The sequence below is a fragment of the Periplaneta americana genome, chromosome 14, assembly GCF_040183065.1.
Source record: "Periplaneta americana isolate PAMFEO1 chromosome 14, P.americana_PAMFEO1_priV1, whole genome shotgun sequence".
Lineage (NCBI taxonomy): Eukaryota > Metazoa > Arthropoda > Insecta > Blattodea > Blattidae > Periplaneta > Periplaneta americana.
The window spans coordinates 101,427,790-101,450,213 of NC_091130.1; the positions used below are offsets into that span (position 1 = coordinate 101,427,790).

The 22,424-nt window shown below is 35.5% G+C and overlaps 1 protein-coding gene across 3 annotated transcripts in view; it reads left to right on the forward strand.

The window, feature by feature from the left end:
• LOC138713609 (uncharacterized) overlaps positions 1–22,424 on the forward strand; it is a 625,997-nt gene that overhangs the window by 135,630 nt on the left and 467,943 nt on the right. The window lies entirely within an intron of this gene.

The window sequence follows — 22,424 nt, forward strand, 5'->3', positions numbered from 1 at the left end:
ATAATGCTGACAATAACAGTAATAATATTTTTCTATGCAGCTTATAGATTCTCTCAATCTAACGCTGTAATTTGCTTCCCTTGAATCTTCAACATCCATAACAAGTATCAGCGTACTATCAACATAATTTTTCCCACCGATTGTTGCTCTGTAGATTTCACTCTAAGCGTCACGTTGTCACGTCTACTTCCTCTATAAGAATAAGCACTAGTTTGTTACATTGTTAAATGGTTATTATTATTATTATTATTATTATTATTACTATTATTATTATTATTATTATTATTATTATTATTATTATTATTATTATTATTATTATTGCTAGGAATAATACGGTCAATAACTTATTCTTTTTCCACGCCCGATTCTCTTTTAATGCTTTACTATACATTAGTGCGATCGAAACTCGAATATGCATCTGGAGTTTGGAACTCGATTACAACTACGGACTCGGCTAAATTAGAAAATATACAAAGAAAATTTATATCCTTATGTTCATTCAGATTTCTGCCCATTAATTCCGGGTATAGTTATGAGAGAAAATGTGAATATTTTAATTGTCAAAATCTATATGCTAGACGCCATGAGCTAGATTATCTGTTCTTTTGTAAAGTCCTCAAAGGTGATATATCCTGTGACTCTTTCTTAAACAATATTACCTTACGTATTCCAACAAAAGACATGAGAGCCGACAAACTTTTCTATATTAGAAATTCGAAATTTCTTTCACCAGTCTCCAGATGCATTAAAAATGCCAACATGCATGGCTGCGAATTCGATCCCTTCAATGTATAGACTTAGTTTGCTCTTGGCAACGATTTATCATTTATGTATTCTTTTAGGCATTATACTCAATTATCATTGTCTCATAGAATTCTTAGTTATCCATTCATCGTCATTATTGTAATTAATTGTAATTGTATTTATGTGTAATAATTATTTTTGTAGTATGTTTTTGTTATATTTGTGCTGGCTGTTGTACAGCACATTAAATATAAATAAATAAATAAAATAAATAAATTATTATTATTATTGTTATTGTTGTTGTTTCATATACGAGTACGTTGACATTCTTAACTCTTAACAATACATCTTTAATAATTATTTTTAATTACATACCTTAATGTTCGTCCTCAGCACAAGATATTCCAACCTCGGTTTTAGTCCACGTGGAATAGACAAGTAGGTGTCATTCTACTGGGTGTTCATTTCAAAGTGTGTCATGACGTCACTGTTGTTGGGTCACCGATTTGAAGCGAGTTTCAGCTTAAATGTTAGAGAAGTTGCCTATTATTTAAGGCGTTCTTCAATCTGAACTTGAGAACGTGTACGGTATAACTTGAACGTCGTAGCAACAGATGGCGGTCTGTACGGTCTGTGTGCTACCATAACCTCTTTCGAACTGTGTTTTGCGCCAGCAAGTCGTACGCAGGGTATTTGTTATCATCGGTTGCGTACGATAACATTACACAACACAAATCAAATGCTCCGTGTCCATGTTGACCGTCGAAGTTAATGTCAACAAATACGTAAGTAATCGTCTTAACCCTCTCCCCATATCCCGACAGTACGTATTTCCAAACAGTTCACATTCCTGCCACTACCGGCGTTGCCGTACGTATCGGCACGTACTCTTCAGAATGAACGCCGTACTTGCTAGGCAACTTCTCTGTCTCTTAGATTATACACCTGAGCTGCAGAAGTGTAGGAAGATTGAATTCTCTAGGCTCATCAGCTAGCCACATGACGGCATACAGCGAGCCAAGACACATTTTGAACTGAACACCCAGTATAATGAAAGCAGCTTATTGGTTGCAACATTGACATTGAGGCGAGTGATTGGAGCGGCGACACAAGATATTGGAAACAATAATACAAATAAATTTCAAAGACCTGCCGAATGTTAAGCATGAGACCGCGGCGATAATAAGCTGTTCCAGTCTACTATTGTGCGGTTAACAAAGGAAAATTTTGCCACGTCCGTTCTTTGTTTTCTGCATTTAAACTTCCTAACATGATCAGCCCTGCCTAAATATATTGGTGTTACTAATGTAGTATATGACAAGTATTCAAAAATAAAATTATATGAATACGCGATCTTATACGATTTCATGATATAAATGCCTTACGTAACCTCTCCTAGTAACATTAGTTCGAATAAATACATTTTAACCTCTTATGATTTTGTTCTAATGAACAAGGCAACATTTTCGGATTGGTTGTTACTTCGTTTTGGGTACGCTCGCCAGACATGAAGAAGAATGGTTTTCGCATTCTCACTTATTTTGATCTTCATGATTCTTATCCTCAAGGCATGACGACGAAAACAGCAAAAGAAATTTAAGAAAGAGACAGACAGACAGAGAGAGAAGAAATGAGAACGTAACTACACTCAAGTCCATGGAACCGCGTGACAGAGAAAGAACATCACTTTTGTTTATGCGGCTTCCCGCCAGAGGCATCACTGAGCAGGGATGTAACCTTGTTGTCATATACTCGCTCCATACTTCTAGGAATGTCACTGTGTTTTCTCTTTTCAGACCTTGCTGTAAAATGCTCGAAAGTTTCTCATTTTCTTCTTCTACATAGCTTTTGCCGGTTACTACATTATTCTCTTCTGCTTCTTGTTTAATCCAATTTGAAAACTCATTTTAATTTTAATACATTTTTCTCGATGTGGCATTTAATTTATAATTTTCTAGTCTTTTCTCTTTCTCATTTTAATCACTTCCTAACAAGTAATTACAAAACTTGGAACAAAATTCGACAGAAACCAAATAAAATATATTATCTTGCTCGCTTGTGCTGTGTCATTCCTGATTACTAAGGTGGAAACTCCAGGGATTCCTGCGGTCACTTGCTCTCTATACTATTCTCTGAACTGTACATTGACAAAGAAGATACGGTGGAGTGTTTTCCCCTTGTCATAGCACTAGTGATTGAAATGCTTGTGAATTACGGCAGTGGTGTATAGATGGCAACAAGGAAAATTTATTTGATCGAGCTAAGATGAGAATTTTTGTTCCCTACACAACTCGGTAATTATATTATTGTTCTAGTGTTATATACAGAGCCGTGTATTTATGGAGATCGCGAAAATCACGACATAATAGATATACAGTATATTTTTAATAATCTTTACGAATTATGTGATTCTGATTAATAACATGCGGATAAAACAATCGCGACAAATCTCGAAATAGAGTTCTAATAGCGAAATATGAACACATTCGCGAATTATTGTTATTGCGTCGTTTTATAGCGAATTTCATATTCTGAGATTTTTTTTTTTTCAGGTTTTATGTTTCACTTGAATCCACTTGCACATCCAAGTAGGCTGCATTACATGGTATTCCAGGTGTTCGGATTACATTGGTGAACTCAAAGAACGAAGAATTCAACATTTCACTAATAATTTGAAAGTGTTAATTTGAGGGCTGCAAGTTTTTTTTTTTCGTTTTTAATGAATGTTTGTTAAATACAGTCTCAATCCAACAGATATTAAATTGTTTGGAAAGTAATATTCATACTGAGTTAATACTCTAATGCCAAAATACCGGTAATTGTATTTTCAGAACTTTCCATTAATCTCCACCAACACTACAAATCAATCTCCAACAATCTCTGCCGACACAAATATTTAGAAACACAAATGATAAAATTAATCTCCATAAATACCTGCCCCTGCTTTATACAATTGCCACATATAGTATGACACTCATTTTAATATTTTTATAATCACCCGGGACAAACTACGTTCATCTATGGCCAGATAGTATTTAAAAAATATATGAAAAGTAACAAATGGTAATAAAAGATCTAAATACAATGATTATACCTTAAATATTTTGTTTGTTTGCTACAGTGCAATTCCCTAGCAAGAGCCCCCGAAATTTTATCTATAAAACTGCCATTTACGTATTTTTTTCTTGAAATTTTATGTGCACAGTCTTTCAACAATGTAAAACAGGATCTGCTCATATCCGATGCTGAAAATGGTCCCCTTCCACATCCAAGCACTCTAGTACACATCTCTCCAAATTCTGGAATACTTTTCTTTTAAAGTGGCGTCAGTAATGGTTTAACTTTTTTATGTACAGCTTTTTAGGCCTGCGATTATATCTGTGAAGTTTAAACTCCCAACATTCTGGTTAATTAAATTTTTAAAACTTAAATAAAACCGCACAAGTTTTTCATGGTTTGTCGGTTTCAGTTCTTGAACATATGACATACGGTAAGTGCGTTACGACTTGCGATTCAGAAGAATTGTCAAGGGAGCGAGCATGGCGGAATTGCTACCGGATCAAACTTGTCATAAAAACACGCATGGAATATACCGAAGATTAACTTTCGAACCATTCATCAGCATCCATAACAGATTTACAACGCGCAACGTCCTCCCGTGCCTTTCAGGCTTGGAGAATTGCTTATTTCCGCTCATTTTAGCCTGTAATCTTCGATGGAAATGTTATATAATCATCAATAACTTCGACAGGCATGCGATGGGTAAAGTGGAACATGCACGAAAAATTTTCAGTTTCATAAAATTTCTTTCGCTTGCTTCTTTTCCTTTTAGGTGCTTAACTTCTCTTATTTTTTTTACATTCTCCCTCACTGGTTTTCTGTTCAGATTTTACAAATTGTGCTGCTTTGTTAATGGATGTACATTCATCACTAATTATTAAGACTCTTTAGATAAAGGATTAGAAACGTTTTTCTTATTCGGACTTAGTGGTGTACTAGATTCATTGATCATAATCGGCACATATACAATTTGTTAGCTCTCATTCGTATTTACTTACAGCCTTCAACGATCAGAACAGAAATCTGCAAGCGTGAATTTTGAGTACAGTACTGACTGCGTGTTGACTTTTGGACTGACCCTGACTGGTCGGCACGAATTCGTCATTGACTAGATTTCGGTACGTTACCAATGCCAGAAAAATCTCGCATCAACATATGTTTATAGAAGAAGTCGTATGTATGTATGTATGTATGTATGTATGTATATATGTATGTATGTATGTATGTATTTTTTTTAAATATTAGTTGAACGACATGTCCCATTACAATAAAGGTAATACTACATGCCTTGCTACCTGTATGTTTACAATATAACACATTATGTCTCGTTTCTGTCACTCTCTAGGCGTATGTAGGTCTGTTATTCTGTTGTGAAAAATGTATGTATGTATGTATGTATGTATGTATGTATGTATGTATGTATGTATGTATGTATGTATGTATGTATGTATGTATGTATGTATTCACACTGCAATGGGTATATACCCGGTGGCAGTGGTAACTAATTACACTCAATAATGACAATAATAAACTTATTAATTAAAAATACAATTAATAATAATACTAATAATTAATACTAACAATTTATAATAATAATAATAATAATAATAATAATAATAAAAAAAATAATAATAACAGGGAATATCCTAAATTAAATGAAACGATCACTTAAAATAACATTTGAAATAAATCTAATTTGCATCTTAAACCTGAGATCGAACTAAAACCCACGAGTATGATATGTTCATATCTGCACAAGTACCTTTCAACATTACAGTCATTTCGCTGTCGACTCATTCACTGCACTGGAACTACGACACATTTCACTGATTCTATCCTGATTTCAGTAACACTTCAAAAACATTTCACTGTTCAAATACTTTGCACTGCCACTATAAACTATAAAGCTTCACTGACAGGAACATATTTCACTTACACTACACACTTCACTGACACAACACACTTCACTGACACAACATAATTCTTCACTGATACAACACTTCAATAACAACATATCATTTACATCCTTTAAATACTGTGTACAATTACCGTCTATTAGTAAAGTCCTTAAGCCTATTTTTAAATACATTTTTGGTTGTTGGTAAAGCATTTAGTAAGTCTGCAGGTAAAGCATTCCAGTCCCTGATAGTACGATTGAGAAAAGAAACGTAGGGCCGATAGGAACGACGATATTGTTGCTGCTATAGGAAGAAGATTACCTGTATTATCCCAATTTTTTGGGACATGCATGAGCCTATCTCTTTGGCATCTTCTGACTGAAAATATAACCATTGCATTTTTTCGTCTCATTATTTCCTCCCTAAGGATAGAACACATAATGTACAGAGTGGGCCATGGGAACCTGACGATTTTAACATACAAAATTAAAGATACAAATTAAAATGTTAATTTTATTTTTTAATTTTAAAGGCATTTTGGGTCCGATAAGTATAGTATCAATCAAATAGTAAGTTCTTACAGTCAATTACTTAACAATATTACATACATTGAACCTTTATGTTATTACATGAAGTAGTATTTAAAAGTTATGACAAACGTTTTCACCAATAATTTGGCATTTTCAGGACACATTAAAAGAATCTTTAAGTTTATGCGGGTGCAGTTCCCAAAATGATGAAAATATGCTACAGTATATAGGTCGCTCGTGCTGCTGTTTATGGACGTATAGAATTAAAGTCCTGTAAAGTATAAGATTGTTATGTCTTCTTTCTTCGTTGCGTACACTTATCAGTTAATACAGTGTTATCAGCCTACCCCACGATGTCATGCTATCATCTTCCTGCTACATGTATTTTAATGGCATATTTCTCAGATTGCCTATTATACCAGTTTTTAATTTTTAACGATTGTGTTTAACTGAAATATCTTAAGTGTTCATTTTATGTTACTATGTTCTTTTGATGTGACCTCAAGATGCCAAATTATTGGTGAAAACGTTTGTCATAACTTTTAAATACTACTTCATGTAATAACATAAAGGTTCAATGTAGGCCTATGTAATATTATGTAAGAGTAATGGAACGGAGAAAAATTCTCTCCGGCGCCAGGATTTGAACCTGGGTTTTCAGCTGTACGTGCTGATGCTTTACCCATTAAGCCACACCGGATACCACCCCGGCGTCGGACAGAATCGTCTCAGATTAAGCTCCAACTCTTGGGTTCCCTCTAGTGGCCGCCCTCTGCACTACGTCATAGATGTCTATGAACGTAGGACCGAAGTCTACACATGTGCTGAGGTGCACTCGTTATGAGTGACTAGTTGGCCGGGATCCGACGGAATAAGCGAAGTGATTTACGCATATCATATACAGGGTGTTTCAAAAATATGGGGCATAATTTCAGGTATGTATTTCCCACATGTAGACAACCAAAATAGTTCATTACAACATGTGTCCGGAAATGCTTCATTTCCGAGTTATGGCCTTCACAACATTGAAATTCACCGGAACGTTTTTCTTTCCGCAGGTCGTTGTCATTACAGAAGATGTTCAAAATGTCCACCTCCTGCTTGAATACAGACCTCACATCGATGTCTCATTCACCTGCGAACACGATCCCAAACTCCAGGAGTATTGCATATGTCCTCAGAACATGCCACAATTCGATTCCGAAGGGATTCCAACAGTCTCCAGACAGTTGTATGAGGAACATTGACTTGCAACGCTACCCTTCGTGTGCTGATAGAAGGAGTCATGTTCACAGTCTCCAGAATCTCCTCCTGTACTTCTGGAGTTGTAGATCTTGGTTGTCCCCCTTCCCAAACCAGGAGAGTTAAATTTTCCATACTCGCACAGACGGTAATGTAGACGTACAAATGTCTTCCGATCTGGACATTGTCGCTGTGGGTACCTCTCCTGGTACAAACGACGAGCCAGCGCAGCATTGCCGTCCGCCTTACCGTACATGAAGTGTATCTCTGCCAGCTCTTGATTTGAATACATGTCGCACAGTCTAACGCCTACACAACATTGAATGTAACCTTCGCCTCGGAATGAACTGTCAGAGTGCCCTCTTGATGTCTCCTTTGACGGCAACGACCTGCAGAAAGAAAAACGTTCCGGTGAATTTCAATGTTGTGAAGGCCATAACTCGGAAATAAAGCATTTCCGGACACATGTTGTAATGGACTATTTTGATTGTCTACATGTAAGAAATATATACCTGAAATTATGCCCCGTATTTTTTAAACAGCCTGTATATATATATTAATGTACCGAAGTACATATGATATTTCCATGCAGATATCCTGCGTCATCATATGATGTAAGAGTAATGGAACGGAGAAAAATTCTCTCCGGCGCCGGGATTTCAACCCGGGTTTTCAGCTCTACGTGCTGATGCTTTATCCACTAAGCCACACCGGATACCACCCCGGCGTCGGACAGAATCGTCTCAGATTAAGCTCCAACTCTTGGGTTCCATTACTCTTACATCGTATGATGACGCAGAATATCTGCATGGAAATATCATATGTACTTCGGTACATTAATATATCTATGTAATATTGTTAAGTAATTGACTGTAAGAACTTACAATATTTGATTAAAATGTTAATGCTGTTATACAAAAAGTGAGGAAGTGGAAAAAACCAGAGGCGGTAAGCTACCCCAAGATTTTCCCCTAGCATACCCCGATTTAAAGAAGGCATATCCCATCCCTTACAAACATTCACATACAAGATGTAGGGCGTAGGCTGTACAATAGATTGTTTCGTGCAGTCAGTAACGCGAATCTTTGAAGCTTACGCAACACATTAAATTTATTAATAAAATAATTTCAAGTTAATGAAGTTATTTACAAGATTATTTTGCAATATCCATAGAGACTTATAATTTATCATAATGTGCAAGGTTTAGAGCGCCTTACTTATTAATAAAAAGTGCAACAACAAAAATGACAGTCACTTAATTGGCAACAACGGCCTCCACAAGCTAAGCACATGTTGGCATCCATGGAAATGAAATAGCTGATAAATTAGCTAAGCAAGCAACAGAAGAAGATCACATACCAGTAATCTACAATAAAATACCTAAGAGTACAATAATAGACGCAGAGAAAAAGAAAAGCACTGAAAAATGGCAAAGGGTGTGGTCAAACACAACAAAAGGAGCACTAACGAAGAGATTTTTTCCTTCAGTGACGGATAGGATGAAAATCAACATACCAGCTACACCAAACCTTGCATCAATACTAACTGGTCACGGGAAACTCAGATCTTATTACTACAGATTCAGAATTTCGGAAAGCCCAGGATGTCCTTGCGGAGCAGCTGACCAAACAGTCGATCGTCTTCTGTGGGATTGCCAAATCTTGAACCAACAGCGCAGTGTCTTCAAGGAAGCAACAAGGAGTGGAAGAAATTGGCCAATAAATTATAGGGACATCATAAAAGAGCATTTGAGGTCTTTTGTGCACTATATTAACGCTATAAACTTTGAACAATTGTAAATATATGTCTCAGTTTTGTAACATGCGTAAACACACTCAATAAGCAAAATATTATAAACACTATAGTTATAATTACTAAAAGTGTATATATGTAAATAGTGTAAATAGAATTAGTTTCATTAACTGAAAGATAGTGATACTGAATATCCAATTACTAAAAGTGTATATACGTATGTAAAGAGCGTAAATAGAACAAGTATAATTAACTCAAAGATAGTGAAAGTGATAGAGAACATTCAACAGTGAATAACATAAAATAGTATAACACAACAATGAATATCAACAAAATCACGAAACAGTGAAGCAAAAGACTATGGGACACCAATGAACACATAAGTCATAAACAAGTTTCAATAAACCATGTAATATGACTATGCGTTATGGGGCATGGTGATAATTAAACTAAAAAAAGCTAAAAACAACAGCCTTCTATACTTGAAATACTACACAGTCTAGTATATACAGTCACGAAACTCAATACGTAGGGAATATGCATCCATAAATAGTTGCTAACCACTAGGACCGCTACTAGCCTCATTACAGACAATGCGAAATAATACCTGCACAGTCTATTGTTCCTAGTACCCTCACAACTCATGTTTTGTGTCTGTATAGACTAGACTGTGATACTACCATTGTAAACATTCCAGGAGTTGACTTATCAAATAAACGTGTCTAAATTCACGTTGAATACAGTTCTAGAAGGCTGCGGTTAGATTTACGAAGCAAAGTAATGATAGGCCTACTGTTTGCTGTGAAGAAATATATAAACAAATTTTTACGGATCACATTTTTTCAGTGACGGTAGTATGTCATTTTTCACTAACGGTATGTTTTCTGGCCACACAAACCAGCGGAAGTATTCCGTACAGACGCGTACCGTGTCATTTCCCTCGCTGTATTATAAGGTTATTGATGGTATTTGGGAACGTGACCTCATTTTCTAAATAGCACACCTCTTATATGGCCCCCCCCACTTAAGATACATTGCTGCAGTCTGTCACCAGATTCTGTACCGCTGATTGCACCATGTTGTTTAGTATGGCTGTGATTTCCTCCTGTATAGCGGCCTTGAATCCATCAGTCCCTTGCTTTGTTAATGTACACTTTAGACTTGAGGTAACCCCAAAGGAAGTAGTAGCATATTGATAGATTGAGAGGACGTGTAATGACAACTGAGTCAACATTAAAAAAGAAATGATACCTCCACAAGCACGATGTTCAGAACTTCATAGCGCCATTTTTACAATAATATCATACATTGCGCTTGCGCATAATAACTCACATACTCACTTATATGTCATTGTTAACAACTTCTTGTATGTTAAAAATCGTCAGATTCCCATGGCCCACTCTGTACTTGGTAATAACTGCAGTAAAAGGACAATCGCTACACCACAGCGAATAAAATGTAAAAGAAATATTTATCCTATATGGAATTCGAATCGTACATTATGAATTATACTTAACGTTTATAGCAGGTGCACATAACGTAGGTGGCTGTTTAAAGAAAACGAGCTGAATAATTTCAAACATCCCGCATTTATGAAGTGAATATTATTTTCCTAGAATTAAATCAACTTAGCCATAACATCAACATCAGTGTTGCCAAGTCAGCGGTTTTGTAGCTAAATCTGGTGTTTTTAGGACTATGGTCAGCTACAGAATTTTACCGTGAGCGGCTAGCTATTTATTTGGCGTTTTTTATGATTCCAGGCAGCGAGAGATGATATTTTTAAGTCTTTTATGTAAAAATGTTAGTTAATCATAAACCGGAGTTAAGTATGGTATTAACACAATTTTTCATTGTGCGAGTATACAATATCAACATTTTATGTGAACTCGATTTGGTGCAACCACGTCCATTTCCTGCCTCATCCATTGTTGTTGTACAAATAAGATATTCCGCATTCGTTAACCTCTCAATCTAATATATGCATTGTTTTTGTAAATGAATTGATGTATTTAATCATAAGGAATAGACACTGGTAAACAAGATTTTGCTTATCATTGTTTTTTTATCATTACTTACAGATTTCGATACGCTGAACATGAATCCGATAATGGTTTTGTCGTAGTGTCAATATTTTGGATTATATCGGGATATTTTATTTCTCAGAATACTGGTTTAGCAATATGTACATGTAAGTATTTACGTTGATATCCGCTAGGTGGCAACATGGCTCTGGCTTATAAATATCTGCTGGTGAAGCTCAGTCACGATAGTAGGTTCGTTATCTTTGCAGTCGTATGTATGTTTGTGTTTAGTAGTTCTTTACACCATGTCTACAGGGCGGAAGTGCAAATTACAGGCAGACACTTTCTGCTATGTATGTGGATATTACATTGGACCAAAGCAAGTTAAATACACCATTGTGCCTGGAACAAAGTTCTGTGAGGCATATAAGGCGTGGCCGTAGGTGACCTTGACAAGGCGTGGGCTCCACACGTGTCCTGTGGTAACTGCCGGGCAACTCTAGAACATTGGCTACGTGGTAGTAGGAAAAGCATGAAATTTGCCATTCCCTGAATTTGGGGGGAACCTGGAAACCACCACGACGACTGCTACGTCGAAGATAAAGTGTACGCCACCCCAGTCAGAGACCTTCGTGATCTTCGGGAGCGCATCATAGAGGCTATCGAGAGCATTCCAGAAGACATGCTCCAACGTGCTTGACAAGAAGTCGTTCATCGCCTCTATATCGTCACAGTGACAGCTGGAGCTCACGTAGAGATATGGAGATGTGCATATCGAAACTTGTTGAGTTTTCCTTTCATATAAACGTTACTGTAGGTTTCTATCTTCAACCGTTTACCAGTCACATACAATTGAAATTAGGTACATTTGAGCGGTACACCCTGTATATTTTCTAAGTCATTCTAGGTCATAGGAGTTAACTATTTTGCATTCCTGTATTGTATTTGTGTATTTATATGTCACGCATGATTTATTGAAGTAGTGTTAATGACTGTCCTAGGTTTGAAACTGTTTTCTTACAATGTTACAAATAAATATCATTTACTGTATTAATCAAATTTAAATTGCTTACATCATCCAAACTGTTGAAACTACAGAAAAACTGATGTGATATTCGTGATCAGCGGGACAGAGTTATTGGTACAATCCTAAAAAATCAACATAAGCAAGGCGTTTATTGGAATTTTTATATGTTACAAATTAACTAATTTACTGCTTTAATCAAATATAAATAGCTTATATCATCCAAACCGTTGACACTATGAAAAAACTGATGTGATATTCGTGATCAGCGGGTCAAAGTTATTAATAAACCACTAAAAAATCAACATAAGCAGAAAGTTGATTAAAATTTGTTTACCAGTGTAATGAACTGATTTATTATTTTCATTTATTATAATATGATATATTATTTAATTTATCATTTCTCATTATAGTTTATGCACCAGTAACAAAGATACACTTAAAACTTAAAACCAGATTCATTGCTAGTAGGCACATCTCCAGCTCAGTGTGAAATCAGATTTCGAACCGACTGGCGTGACTGTGAATGTGATTATTTCCGAAGTGTCCAGTATATTCTTGATCTACTTCATTCATTTTTGAAGCAATATGCCGAATAAGACTATATAGGTTATGTACAAAAGTATAGAGATGTGTGAAAAAAAAACTATGTGTTCAAAGATTGGGTGGAAGAAGTTTCCGGTGATAGTTCGAAAGCTCGGTGTAAATGGTGTAAGGTGATATTAAATGCAAAATATTCGGATTTAATTACACACGCTGATTTATACACACAAAAACAGTACCGAGTGTTTTTCTGTTGTTCGACAACATAATATTGCCATTAACAAAGCTTCTGGGCAGAGGTGAGTGTTATTTCAATTTCCAGAGTATTATAAACATTATAATTTTGTTTTTAATTTGAAACCTAAAATTCTGCAGTTCCTAAAGCTATACAGTTTCTATTTCAAATTTGGAAATGATGTGTTAAGAAAAATCTGGAGTTTTTAAACTACAGTTAAGCGGTTGTTTAAGCTTGTGCAGCGGTAAATGGAATTCTGAGTTGGCAACACTGATCAACATGTTGAAACAGTAATTCCATTAACCTGCCACAACATGGCGTTGCCTTTGTAAGAGTCATTTTCATCCTCAAATGAATTGAATTTACTCCAAAACCCGCGTAAATAACCTCTATTTTCAACTGTCACATTCGACCGCACTTAGATGCTATTCTCCCTGAAGGACAGTAGTTATACTTTCTATACATATAAGAAAATCTAAACTTCTTTCCTTCAAAGGACAGAAACTATAAAATTCTTTTGTAACAAATATCAATTTCATGCGGCCCAGGTTCGATTCTCGGTCAGGTCGTGATGGAATTTATGTTGGATAGACTAAGGCAGACGTACAGAGAATTTCTGTGGAGTACTCCGGTTTTCCTCTATCATTCCACCATACACTCTCCACCGACCCCTCATTTCAACTGTCATTCTCAATGGTAAAAATGGGCCAGTGTTAAGTCCTGAGATAGTAGGTAAGGGTTTCCGATGCCCATATAGGAATGATTTAGTGCTCCGGGCTCCTGGGGTTCATCTGGCTACTTGTCCGCGAAACGGGACCTAGTTCTATCAGGGGCTGAGACAGGATGGCCCACCTGTCAGCTTCAGATTCACGAATGCCACCCAGACTACCTGTGGGACTTCAAGAATCATTGCAGAAAAGAGTGCGCAGTGGGCCAAACCGTGCCTAAGTGTAAAGACCCGTCCCGGGTTCAGCCCACGTAAAACCCTAGATCATATATGTAACAGATAACTCCTCGCTACGTTAAAATCGGCAGCACTTTGAAGAGAACAACCGCCAGGATCGCCACCCGTCCGCCGTAAACGAACACGAGATGGCAGCACAGTCGCTAATGCAATTCAAATGGGAATTATGACGTGACTCCTTATTTAACAACTAGATGGCAGCGTAGTAAACCTGACAAATGTTGTTAACCTCAAAGCCGCCCTATAAGCCCGACATATCTGTTACATATATGATCTAGGGTAAAACCAAGCCAAGACAACAATGTCAGTGGATCAGATATGGTTATTTTTGCTACTCATTATGGAACATTAGTGTAAACACAGCGTCTTAGAGCCGAATTCATAGTCAACACTTATTGTAAGGAAACCCTTAAGCAGTTGCTTATAATCATTTCCAATTCATAAATTCCACTGAAGTGAACACTTATTCAAATAAGGTAGCTTGTCAGCTTACTCAAGTGTTTCCTCATATGCATTGTAATCAGCTGATTCAGTATACAGTGGACGATGATTATGATTTTAATGAATTTATTGAGTTCTATATTGAAAATGAAAATGTGTTTCGGCAAAACAAAAAATATATCAGAGGTATGGAAAACCCTTTATAGATGTACAATTACCAACAATTTGAAAGGAGATACCGTTTCGACAAGAACATTATTGTGAATATTCTGGTGTCTCTCATTGGAATTCACAATACTACCATGAGGCTTACCGATTTCACCACTGCTGAAAATACTGGTTGCTTTGAGATTTTATGCTACAGCATCATTTCAGGCAGCTTTAAGTGGAATTTTTTTTTCGTAGTATTCGCGTCCCAACAAAGTCTTACAATTTTCATTTTCGTTTGTATTATACCCAAGGAATAAGCTGTTAAAATTTGCGTAATTATATCACTTCTACTTTGTTTACCATAAAAATAACTGAAAAATAAATTAAATGATTTTCTTACAGGAATATTTCCGGAGATTGCATTAAACTCAACTTCAATTTTGTCCCATGTCAATTTCTTGTTTTGGATAGAATAATTATCAGATTTTTTACTTTCGACGATATCTCTATATTTCATAACTAGTTCTCCTAGCTCACTTCTTTCTTCTTCTGTAAAATGCTTTCTTGATATTTTGTATAATTTTTAGGTCTATTATATTTACTTCTGTATTTGTGTACGATAACAGTCTAGTATATAGGCTACAGTCACGAAGCTCAATATGTAGGGATTATGCATCCATAGATAGTTGCTAACCGCTAGGATCGCTACTATCGCCTCATCACAGACAATGCGAAATAGTCCTGCATAGTCTATTGTTCCTAGTATTCTCAACAACTGAAGCTTCGTGAATGAATATAGTAGACTGTGATAATAATGCCGATTTAATATTTTGAAGGCGCTGAACAACAATTGAATTGTACGAAACCGCTCACGTCTAGGCATATTGCCATATTTATTTTTATATCAAGGGAATGCTCATTGCATATGAGGGTAGCGTCTTTGCAATACGATCTAAAATAATTGCTAAGGAAACGCTAATTACTTTAGTGTTTTCTCATTTTATAAAATAATGACGACTATGAATTCGACCCTTAATGCAGTATCCTGCTAGTACTTCACATGCCACGAAAGAGAGAATTGAAGACCTCCCCAGAATAAGGGTGTAACCAACAAATCTTAATTTCAGAGGCATATTTCGTACTAGCAGAACCATTTGACTAATTAAAGATACAAGTGTATTCACCTCTTGGATATAGTAATTTATTGTTATAAAAGAATGCTTCAAAATTAGTTACTTTTTACATCAAAGTCAGATAGCTAATTCATTTGATGGTACATCCTTTTCCCAGGAGGACTTCAATTATGCATTCTGTCTAAAAAAATATCGCAACTGGCTAAGTGTGCAATCACTGATAACACTGAACAACAAGAATTTTGCTCCGACTTAAAACAATGTGTCTCTTAAGCAGGGGCGGACGCAGGATTTTTTTTTTCGGGGAGGGATTTGAGGAGACAGTAAAAATGGAGTAATGAGAAATAAGTTTATATACTCACAATTTGTTTCCGAGTCACAAACATTTACAAGTTGGCCTGAGTAGCGTAGTCGGTATAGCCTTCTGTGCTCGAAGTTGCGGGTTCTACCCCAACCCAGCTCGATGGCATTTAAGTGTGTTTAAATGCGACAGGCCTCATATCAGTCGATTTACTGGCATGTAAAAAAGTCCTGAGGGAAAAAATTCCAGCACACCGGCGACGCTGATATAACCTCGGCAATTGCGAGCGCTGTTAAATAAACCATAACTTTTTAATTTTAACATTTACAATAACTGCAATACAAAAACAATGACAATATGACATTTACAGAAGAAGGCGACGAGGTTTCTTAGACAGTTCATCCAGTACTTCATGAGCTTTTACTGCTACATTTTTGTGTATATACATCAAGGCCAGTCCATTTAATCTGTCTGCTCCCATCGTGCTCATCAAGTAAGTCTTCAAATACCGCAATGTTGAGAACGACCGTTCTGGTGTTGCTGTAGTTACAGGCAACGTGCAGAAAAGTTTCAGCGCCTTGCGAGTGCAGGGAAAAATAATTTAATTGCACCTGTTCAAAGATGATATAAAATCAGTAGATATTAGGTGAAGATTTTTCTGATCAAGAAAATTTCTTCTCAATATCTTCAATTCATTGAAGAAAGACTCTGGTGATGCATCAACATTATTGGGCCACTGATTTACTACAGCCTCAACAGCAGTTTCTAAATCTTCATCTGATGCTCGCACTATGTTTTTAGGCAGCAAAGTTTGTATGACTTCAGGATTCTCTTATGATTTAAAAACCTGTCCTTGAGCTGACTAATGAAATAGTCTAATAAGAGAAGGAAAATTAAAAGCCTAAAATACTCTTCATGACTCTCTGTCTTGAAGTAAGAACGCCATGTTTGTCTTCCTGCAGTTCTTGGAATTTAACACTTTAGCAAAGAGAATTTACGTGGAAAACTCTCTAATTCCTATGTACATTCACGAATTAAAATTAATATTATTTTTGTTTCTTGTTTCGTATTTTTCTTAAAATTTCGGGAGGGGATATATCCCCTTAATCCCCCCCTTGCATCCGCTCCTGCTCTTAAGGGTATATGTACGTGAACGATCACAAATATTATCAGAAAATGCAGGCTCTAAATTTCTAAAATTTTATAAGGAAATGAACTCACAATTGGACAAAAATTACAAGTTACAACAACAAGATTTATTAGAACTTAAATATCTGATAAGATCATAAAAAGGTTAATGATAATATTTTTCAAACCAGTTTAATCAAAGAATGGAAAAAAAAAAATAAGCAGTTACGTCATTTGGTAACCATAACATTGTCCTATATAAAATATATTAAAATTTACAAATGTTTTGTGACATCATTTTTCTATTTTCAAAGAAATGGACATTATTGTAGTCTACCTTTTGCATTAATATATGTTAAATCAGTGTACAAAATTTCAGAATTCTATCTCTAATGGTTGTGGAGTTATGAAATAATATGCGTGAAAATTTTCAAATTTTGGAAAATTTACTTTAAGTAAAAAGTGAATTCTAAAAAATATTATTAGTACCCTTTTTTATACTCTTATCAGATATTTAACTTCTAAGAAGTCTTGTTGTGGTACCTTGTAATTTTTGTACAATTGTGAGTTAATTTCTTTATAAAATTTTAGAAATTTAGAGCCTGCATTTTCTGATAATATTTGTGGTCGCTCACGTATAGGCTATATACCCTTAAGGTTTCGTGTGCGCAGAATCCAAAAATGCACCTCTTTTCTTCTTATTACCTACTTACGGTTTTTAAGATATACTATGACTTCACTTTTCGATAAGCGCTCTCCCAAGGAAACATCTGGCGCGGGTTGGGAGTTGTAAACCGAAACAAAAGCTAGTGCATTTCATGAGTTAATGACCTCCTTCCGGTTTCTTATGATTGTTTGTATTTTCCTTTGTACCTCTAATAAATAAATAAATAAATAAATAAATAGATACTGGTCCCTTCTATTCAGTAAATTTCATAACAGTTCAAAGTGAGGTCTACGCAATGAACAAACAAGGGTGTGGTTTTCAGCTTTTAAAAGAAACGTTTACCAGTTTGAGTGAAGGCAAAATAAAAAGAGGGCATTTTCATAGATCCACAAATATTGCGAAGTTATGGCTGACTCTTTTGTTTGAGAAAAAATTTTCTGTTACAGAAAAAATGGCATGGCGCGCTTTCAAAGATATTTGATCAAATTTCCTTGGACGTTCTGGGGCAGACAACTACATCGAACTTGTGGAAACTATGTTAAGTGTAAATGACAAAATGGGATGTAATATGTATATCAAAATACACTTTTTACATTCTAATTTGGATTTATTTCATCCTAACCTTGGAGCGGTAATGACCAGCATGGGGAAAGATTTCATCAATAAATATCTGAAATGGAAATGCGATATAAAGGAAGATCATCATCCAGCATGCTTGCTGAATATTGTTGGTTCCTTATAAAAGACGGTCTCGGGTCTAGTTGTAAAAGGAATTTATCCAAAAATCCTTTTAAGTGGTAAGTTCAATTTCCGATATTTTTCTCATTATACACATGAAATATTTTTTATTTTTGTTGTGTTTCAAACTATGTAACATAACTTTTGTATACAGTACACATTTTTCAAGTATTATGAGGCATTTTGAATCCCTAATCTATTGTAATTTTATTCAGTAACAGTGAAAAATAAAAGAGGGTAGTTTTCATAAAAGATTTAATCTACTTTCTCCGGAAAATGGTACGTGATGGCGCAATATGGATTTTAAATTCAGATTTAGGGCACACATATTGGTAATATTCACCTAGTTTTATTTCGGAGCAATACAAAAAGTAAAAATTTGTACTTCAGTGTAAGTGGCAACGTACTAAAATGAGTTATATTTTCCGCGAGAATCGGTGGAATGACCTGATTTAATAAAACTACGAAGTGTCTCATAATAATTAGTTTGTTTGCTTGTGACGAGTGTATATTCAATGGAACTGTTAATTAATGAAAAAAACGAGTAATTGCGAAGAAACTTAGAGATATGAAATGTTTTTTGCTAAAAAAATGTATAGAATAAATAAAATGTTGCGTTCTATATGCTTTCTACTTAAAAATGAACAAAAATTGTAATTAAAAATGCATGTACTGTTTTCCTAGGTTCATGCAATAAAGTGAAACTAGTTTCGTGATATTGAAAAATGTTTACCTCAATTCAGCAATCTCTCCGTTCTAGATGAATTTTTATAACAACATTGTGATTGATTACTCCATTTATGAACACTCTAAACATCTTTAACACAATATTACGTACACATAGAGAAATGTGTATTCTTCTTAAGGAATACTGACCTGTAATTTTCTGCATTATTGGTATTCTCCAGTGTGAGGGTACGTGTGTGCCACTCCAGATGCGAGACAAAACAGATTTTGGCTTTAGGCGAAAGAAGCATGGAGGAAAAAAGCCGTGAATTTTTCTCCGGTAAATAAAATTGTATGGTTTGAAGCACAGAGAGTGAGAGAATAAGATGCAAAATCGCCGACAAAGAAACAGAACATGCGTCATAGTAGATACAACACTAGTCTCTTCGTCATTTATTCCCAGAGGGCCACCGTCTGATCATGCAGAACAGTGGGATTCTGACTACATTTTCCAAGCCTGACTTAATCAGCTACACAATTTACATAGAAAATTCTCTCTGCCAGAGCTTGAGCCCAGCCGAACTCAGTCACCTGACGCCTTCCCACCAATGGTGATCGAGAATTCTATCGAGAATATATTCTAGAAATTTAGTGTTAGTCAGCAGGTTTGTGAAACAAGTTGCTTTCAAATACATCGATTTGTACTATCATACATATGTAATTTGTGCCTTCATAAGACCTAGTCTTATATATATATATATATATATATATATATATATATATATATATATATAAGAACTGGTAATGGAAATTACGGGAAAACGGCTGAACGGATTTTAATAAATGACCGCTCATTTTCAATCTTGGAACCCGAAGTTTTTCAGAAAAATAGTAACTTTCGGTGAAGCGTTAGTTTTCCTACATAATTTTCCTATTTTCCAAAATCCATCTTTCGTCAGTTTTGAGAAATAATTGAAATCAGTATAAAACAAAACACACACTACAATAAACAATAGGATATTACACGAAGGCCACGACCTGCAGGATTGCGGACATATTTAGAGCTCAAATTCAATTGGTTATTAAAAACTTCAAAACTTTCTAAAAATAATTTACAGGTCTGATTCTGCGGTGTGTAATTTTCTGAGTACAGCTGTGGTGTATCGGATATTAAAATCTACAAAATTAGGGGTGGTTTGATGACATTATTACCATTAGAAATGAAATATTATTATAGTTAATACCATGATGTGACTACTTTTCATTAATATTATACATATTAATGCTATATTGATTATATGAGAGTAAAACGTTTTGGGGTTATAGAATAGAGGATAGCTTAAATTAGCTCTTCATTTCTATAATTTACTTAGTGACGGCTATATAGTATATAACTACAAAACTTACGTAAGATAATAATATTGTTATTAAAAGTCATATATTTTTATAGTTATTAATCAAATGAGGTTGGGTCTTTTTCATATGGCGGTGTGTTGTAGATATTTTTATATGCGTCATTCTCTTCAGTATTGGCTCGAGACAGCGCAAAAATTACAGTTCCTGAGGAAAGACCAAAAGGTATTACTTACTGATAAAATAAGAAGCCTACAAAATTTTGTAGTCTCCCGATCATTTCAGCAAGATCTCTTAGCAGGATAAAATGATTTTCCCTCTATATTTCAAGCTCTACATGCAGCAGCTATTGTTCGAAAGCATAGCAAACCTGACATTTTTTTAAGTTTCACCTAGAATCCACATTGACCTCAAATAGCTATTGCTTTACTCCCACATGAAAAACCTACTCATCGTCCTGACATTGGCACTTGCGTTTTCGCGTTGAAACTCAAAACCTGAAGGTGGATAGGTTCAAGAGAAAGTATTTGGCATAAAAAACATTCAGAGGGAGTATGTTTCATTATTACGGAAGCAAATAACTTTCAAAATGTCTGTGTATTCTTCATTGAAAATAATTAAATCCGAAAAATGTTTATTTGAACGTCTAATGACCTTAGTTTGCATCATTTGCTGCACAAACCACTAGTTGTTATGTATTCGAAAAGGAATGAATTTGACGTATGAATTTGACAGCCTACCTATCTGTCTACCCATTTTCACCCTCTTTTCCTTTCATCAATCTATTAATACACTCCTTGATTTTCTTAATAGCGAGTAAAATGATTTGTTTACATATTGCACTAGCAACTCCAAACTCCTGTAATGGAAGGGGGTAACAGTGTTTCCGAGTATAGCCAGGTTAATGTTAAAAATGTTGGTGAAAATAAAGTGATGTCCCTTTATAAAATAATATTTTAACAATCCTTGTTAATTTCTGTCATAGTAGTGAAATTCTCAGAGCTAGCAACCTTTACAAATAAGTTGAAAACATATTTAAAATAACGAGGCGCGATGGCGAAATTACGTCTCCACTCTACTGTGAAGGCTCAGACTTCAGTACTGCTTATAAAACCCCAATCACGTTCCTTTTGTGATATACTTCTCATTACGTCTTATATTTTCACATCTGTTTCGAAACAAGTAAATATTATTGGGACGAGGAAAGGTCTCAATTTATTATCGAGATTCCCTGTTTACTGTAGATCAGGAGCGGCAAAGACTCTTGTGCATACGAGCGACCTCGCGAAGAGAGCCACAACTCATGCATTTTGTCAAGACACTCCCCTACTTTTCCTACAGAACTGCGCACGAGACGGATGAGTCTACATACGAATTATAGGGGATTGGATTAGTTTTTGCCTTGATTTCGGTAGATATACGCCCGACCTTCCATTCTATTTTTACCCCCTCCACAGAAATGTTGTTCCCGTACTGCACATCGCGAGTGTCTTGACAAAATGTATGAGCTTTACCCGTAAGGACTGCTTACGTATCTCGTACCGATGAAGGAAAGATTGTACTAAGCAAGGATTGAACAATTGTGGAGGTGCACCCAGAGACCTGCACAACGGCCCAGTTCATGGGCTGCTTCCGCACTGCACCGCTAAGTTTCGTGTTTAAACCCGTTTAATTTATTAAGCCACTGTTCAAAGAAAAGGAAATCATTAAGGCGCGAGGCTCAGGACATGCTTTCAAAATTAAAAGGAAAGGTAAAGATGTGTCCGAAGATTTAAGAGTATGTGAACGGCGTAAAAAGAGAATATTGGAACTGCATACAAAATATGAAAAT